Raw genomic sequence first — 6000 nt, forward strand, 5'->3', positions numbered from 1 at the left:
TTTGTAAGGCTACGTAATAGAATTTATACTCGCTTGGATAGTTTTTAGGAGAAGTTAGAAACTCGGCACGTGGTTATAAAATCTAAATTTTAGATCGCAGCCTGATAATTAAATCTTTCTAACCATGCGTTTGCTTAATACCCTTAGTATCTTTATTAACATAAATTAGGAAGGTAAATTATCATCTATTTTATTTATGACGTCCCGCAATTACTTCGGATTTACTTAAAACGTATCGATCCTCACTTCCATTAAATAATAGAAGAGCCGGATTCATTTATGACTAAATTTATATATAAAATGAAATATATAATTTTCGGATTAGGATTAGGAATTTGTGAATGGGAAAACAGGAATATTTTAATATTTGTTCACTATATTCACTTTATGGATAATTATTCCTATCCGTTCACTAGATAGAATTATTAGTTAGCATATTATAAACGGCAATGGAAATTAATGGTAATGCAGCGTAACAAATTATTAGTTCTTTGCATTTTATTGGCTTCTTTACTATTGTTATAAGTAATTTATTTAATAAATTAACATATTTTCGGAAAGTTTTGGAACAAAAGTAGCGATTTATTCGAAAACGCGCCTTTTACTGCGTATAACGCGCACTTTTGTATCTGGTGCAATGTGACAATTCGGCGCGCTTTTATTATATTTAGAATGGCAAAAAATTAAAAATTAAAATATCTAATTGCGAAATTATACATTAGACATAAATTTAATTCGCTAAAGAAAAGAAAAAACAGCAAAAATCAAATTTCTTATAATAGGAAGAAAGCTCCATACTTTTATATTTTAAGCTATAAAACAATCAAAAAATAAATTTATGGATTAAATATTGAAAATAGTTCTACATAAAAAATAATAGAAAATAATAGTCCGCTTCCATTTAAAATAATACACAAGTTTACAGGTTTGTTATTTTTAACTATAGAAAACTCAAACAGTGCGCTATTATATCAATAAACACTTTCAATAATAAAAAAAAGTCTCAAAGCCGGAGTTACAAATACAAGAAAAAAGAAAAATTGGTAGTAGTAGTAAGCGACGCAACTAGCGGGCACCATATTGAATATCCCATTGTTAAAAACCAACGGAGTGGCGCCATCAGTAAACTCCGTCTGCGTTTTCAATCACAGAAAACGAATGAAAAGAGGTAGGAAATAACAACGTCAACTAAAAAAAGGGAAAGAAAGAGAGGGAAAGATTCCCTCTTCAACTATAAATATATTGCTCGTGGTAAATCTCCTACAACAAACAGTGTTTAGGAGAAGAAGCAAGGAAGGCGATCTTTTGTAACACAAATCGCTTTACGACACCAGGTGTCGAACAAATCCAGAAGAGTATCGCCTGGTACAGATAGCTGGCTACATTTGACTACTCTGCGAAAATCGACTGATGCCGGATTTGGAACTATCAAGCATCTGAGGCGAAGCAATAGACTAGAGATGGATTGGAAGGATTTGGTAAGAAAAGAGAAAAGATAAAAAAAAAAAAAACGACAGTAGAGAAAAATATCCCCCGGGCATTCGGTTTGCAGTTCGTGTCTGAAATAAACGAAAGAGGAAGCGGAGTGTGTTTCTCTCACTGATTTTTTACCATTATGGTGTCTGAAACTAAGTTTCCGTCTGTTACCGTCTGCCCCGAGAAAAAGTATGGACTGATTTGCGTTCCCGTGAGGTTTCTGGTGTAAACGTGCTTGTTAAAGCCGAGTTCAATTGCTCTTCTCATATGTGTGGCATTCTACAACCGTTTTTCAAGGGCCGTCCATTAATTACGTGTGCAGTTTTTGAGCCACTTTTGACCCCCTTTCTCTGTCCCTCCCTCTCTATGTAGTAATGTATTGTACTTTTGTCAAACCCCTCCCTTTTAATTACGTGTACAACAGCTAATGGGCCCCATAGACTTACAAAAGTTCCGCAAATATTTTATTCACGACTGGTAAGTAGACGTATAAGAACAAATTCTTATATCACTAACATCAGTAAAAAGTACGGTAGACAAGACCTCGATCCGCTCGCTCCCTTCCCTTAAATAATACGCATAAATAATGGACGGTTCCATATTCAAAATTGTTCTTGCTGACGTCTGTTAGAAATCTTTATTAAATAATCAGAAAAATCTTTATTTTCTAAATACAGTATTTATAAATTTCTCGATATTGTTCTTCTAAATGGAAAAAGCTATATTTGTGAGACTATTCAATTGTAAAGACAAGCGAAATATTCTCATAAGTCCCTATTATTAAATAAGGATTGTATGTCCTGTTGCTAAATAGGGTTTAGTTTGATAACGAAACACTTGGGTGTCTGCCAAAGGAGATGCCTCTCGGGAGGACTTTCTATGAAAAATGATATATGATAATCTATAATATGTTCTATAATAATGTATTTTAATAATTTAAGATAATCAAAGATTGAGAGATGAAATGGACCTCATTTTCTCCAAAAGCCATTAAAATATATTTTTAAAAAATCATTTCTACCGTGTTTTTTTTTTACATAAAGGCATTGATTTTGAGGCCCTCTGTGTCTGAGGTCTTGACCAAACGGCCTTAGTGATCTTTTTCTATTAGGGCCTTATACTATGGTAATGGTTTGGTTTGGTTTGAGGGGATAAAGCAACGCAATACATGGAAGATCTACCAAGGGGATGCCACCCGGAAAGACTTTCTATGGAAAATAGGCCCTATTTAAGTGAATCCCAACCAGCTCGTTGATGAAGCGCGAATCCACGACCAGTATTTATTGGTTGTATCAACACAGGCTGTGGTGGGCTGATATTCAATATTTTTGAAAGAATAATAAGAATAAATGATTGAAATAAATTTGTTTTTCAAATTAAAATTATAGAAAGATCAGAAATAAAGGTTTTCATTTTCTTCTAAGGAATGTAAATAAAGTAAAAGGATTATTTGTTTCAGAATGTTTTAATAAAAGCAAAATGTACAGTATTATAAAATTTAATAATTTAAATTACTAGAAAGGAAAAATAACAAATGGCTGAAAAGACAACTTTTTACAAATTATTGTTAATTATAACAATAAATTTAATCATTTAAGATATAGAAAATAAATATTTTTCATCATTTTATAACAATACATTTTAAAAAATCTTAATTAAAATTTGTGACTTTTAATTATTATCCTTTCTTATTAAAAATATTGTTTTTATATTGAATTAACATATAAAAATTTGAAAGTTTATCGCTGTTTTTGGTGTAGAATTTAATTTGAAAATAAGAAGTGAAAGCGTGTTTCAGATTAACTCTGAAGGGCGAAGAAATAATGGGAAAAAACACCTTACACAAGAATAGGAAATGAGAGAATAACTAAAAAAGGAAATAAGTTTATTAAGACTTAATGACTTAAGATAATGATTAACACGAAAATGGAAAAAACTAAGAGGATGATTTATTAATAAATAAACTTTAGCACATAATCTGTTTCACTATGAGATAAGAATCTATATATTTTGTATAAATGAGAACCGAACCCACGACATACTTTCTTAATAAACCAGCGACAGAGGTTCAATTCTTATTCCAAAACAGATATAGAATCTTATCCTCCTTTTTCAGGTCGGATTTGCAAATAAATTAACAAACTGCAGCTTAGGGCCTCACATTTTTACATATATCATCATTTGGTAAAGGAAAAGGGCCTGTTATATGTTCGCTAAGTCTAAGTCAGGCCTTGACTTTTCGTAATTTTATATGAATGAATCACATTAAAAACTGAAGTGGGTTCGGTTTCTGTTTGAGTTAAATGTATGCTTCTATTGTTTAGGTATGATATATTATTCGTATGAGTAAAGATCGAATCCATAGCATACTTTCTTAAAAACAACGCAAGTATTATTTTATTCTAGAATTATAGCCTATTCTGTTATTTTATTTGAATGAATTGCGTTATTTGATGAAGGTTCTATTCTTATTTGAGTTAAGGTCATTTTTCCGTTGTTTATAAAAGCAAAAAGTTTTAATTCTTAAAACTTTAAAGCGTATCATTAAATTCTAACATAAATCCTTAATTTATGTTTCAACTTCTATAGACACAAGGATAAGAGTTGTCCAAACGTAGTTTGTCCTTGTCGTTTAGAAAAGCTCAACAGGATAAGAAGAAACTCAACAGGACTCAATGACAAATTCTATAATAATTCAAGTTGCGGTATTTAGGACTCGTTATTGATTTGTTGTAGGACTCATTGACAAAGTTTACAATAACTAAAGTTGTATTGTAGGACTCATTGTTGAGTTATGTAAGAATCAAGGACAAAGAACCCAAGGACAATCTACAAAAACTCAAGGATAATGTGGACTCAAGGACGAAGTTGACAAAAACTCAAATTGTATTATAGGACTCATTGCTGGCTTATTGTAGGACTCAAGGACAACATATGCAATAACTCAAGGATAAAGTCAAGAATAACTTAAGTCTAGATCAAACGCACTTTCTAAACTATCTATACTCGAAACGCTTATACAAACAGTAAATATAACAAAATTCTATCTGTTTAAATAAACCCTTTAAAAAAACTATGAATCTTAAACCTAAAATTTAAATTCAAAGCAAAAAAAATTATTTAATTCTTTACATAGAAATTTTCTTTAAGATGATACAGATTTAATGTTGTTTATGTATTAAAATAGCTATAAAACGAATTAAAATATATTTTATAAATAAATTAGAAGCATTTTGATGATAGAATTTTATTTGTTAACTGAAAATAATAATAATAAGCCGAAAGTCATTCATATAAAATGAATAATAATATATTATTAAACCGACATCAAATCAAAAAAGATATATTTGACACGATGACATCTAACAGCAAATATTACCCGAATTAAGCAAAGTAATTGTAAATAAATGTTAAATGAATTATGAAACAAAAGATTTATTTGCATATTTCATTTAAAACATCATTTTTAACTTTATTTCCTTCGTATATTTTTCCATTATTCTAATTAGTATTTTCTTGCATAATTGCTAAAGAAGGGCCATAAAAAATGAAGTTATTTTTAATTTTAACTTTATTTAAATCGAAGAAATAGTCATTTAGTTTAATTTAATGTATAAAAAGTTAATTATTTATTAAATAAGTTATGAATTCTTACCGTTTTCTAACTGTCAAAGTACGATAAACTTAATAAGACGACAAAGATAAGACGATAGACTTAACGACACTTGTATAGTAAAAACATATAATATCAATAACACTCGCATTTATGCGAGTGTTGGTATCTTTTAAGCTCTTCAAATTAATTTTTATTTATTTAATTACCGACTGATTTCTTTTGTGGATAAACCCGCCTAAAAGTGTAGGCGGGTCTATCACTAAACCCTTGATAAATACGTAAAAAGTCCCTTTTATAGCTCATAGGGCGGAAAAAGTTTTAAAAAATCATTTTGTTTATCTTCGAAATTATTAAATTTTATAGATAATTATTAAGTTTAATTAATTTATGTATATTTTTAAAAAATCATTTCTACCGTGTTTTTTTTTTACATAAAGGCATTGATTTTGAGGCCCTCTGTGTCTGAGGTCTTGACCAAACGGCCTTAGTGATCTTTTTCTATTAGGGCCTTATACTATGGTAATGGTTTGGTTTGGTTTGAGGAGATAAAGCAACGCAATACATGGAAGATCTACCAAGGGGATGCCACCCGGAAAGACTTTCTATGGAAAATAGGCCCTATTTAAGTGAATCCCAACCAGCTCGTTGATGAAGCGCGAATCCACGACCAGTATTTATTGGTTGTATCAACACAGGCTGTGGTGGGCTGATATTCAATATTTTTGAAAGAATAATAAGAATAAATGATTGAAATAAATTTGTTTTTCAAATTAAAATTATAGAAAGATCAGAAATAAAGGTTTTCATTTTCTTCTAAGGAATGTAAATAAAGTAAAAGGATTATTTGTTTCAGAATGTTTTAATAAAAGCAAAATGNATATATAGAAATTTTAAGTTAGTCCTTGTGA

This window comes from Centruroides sculpturatus, unplaced genomic scaffold, assembly GCF_000671375.1.
Source record: "Centruroides sculpturatus isolate CEXI.00-Female unplaced genomic scaffold, Cexi_2.0 scaffold457, whole genome shotgun sequence".
In the NCBI taxonomy this organism is placed as follows: Eukaryota; Metazoa; Arthropoda; class Arachnida; order Scorpiones; family Buthidae; genus Centruroides; species Centruroides sculpturatus.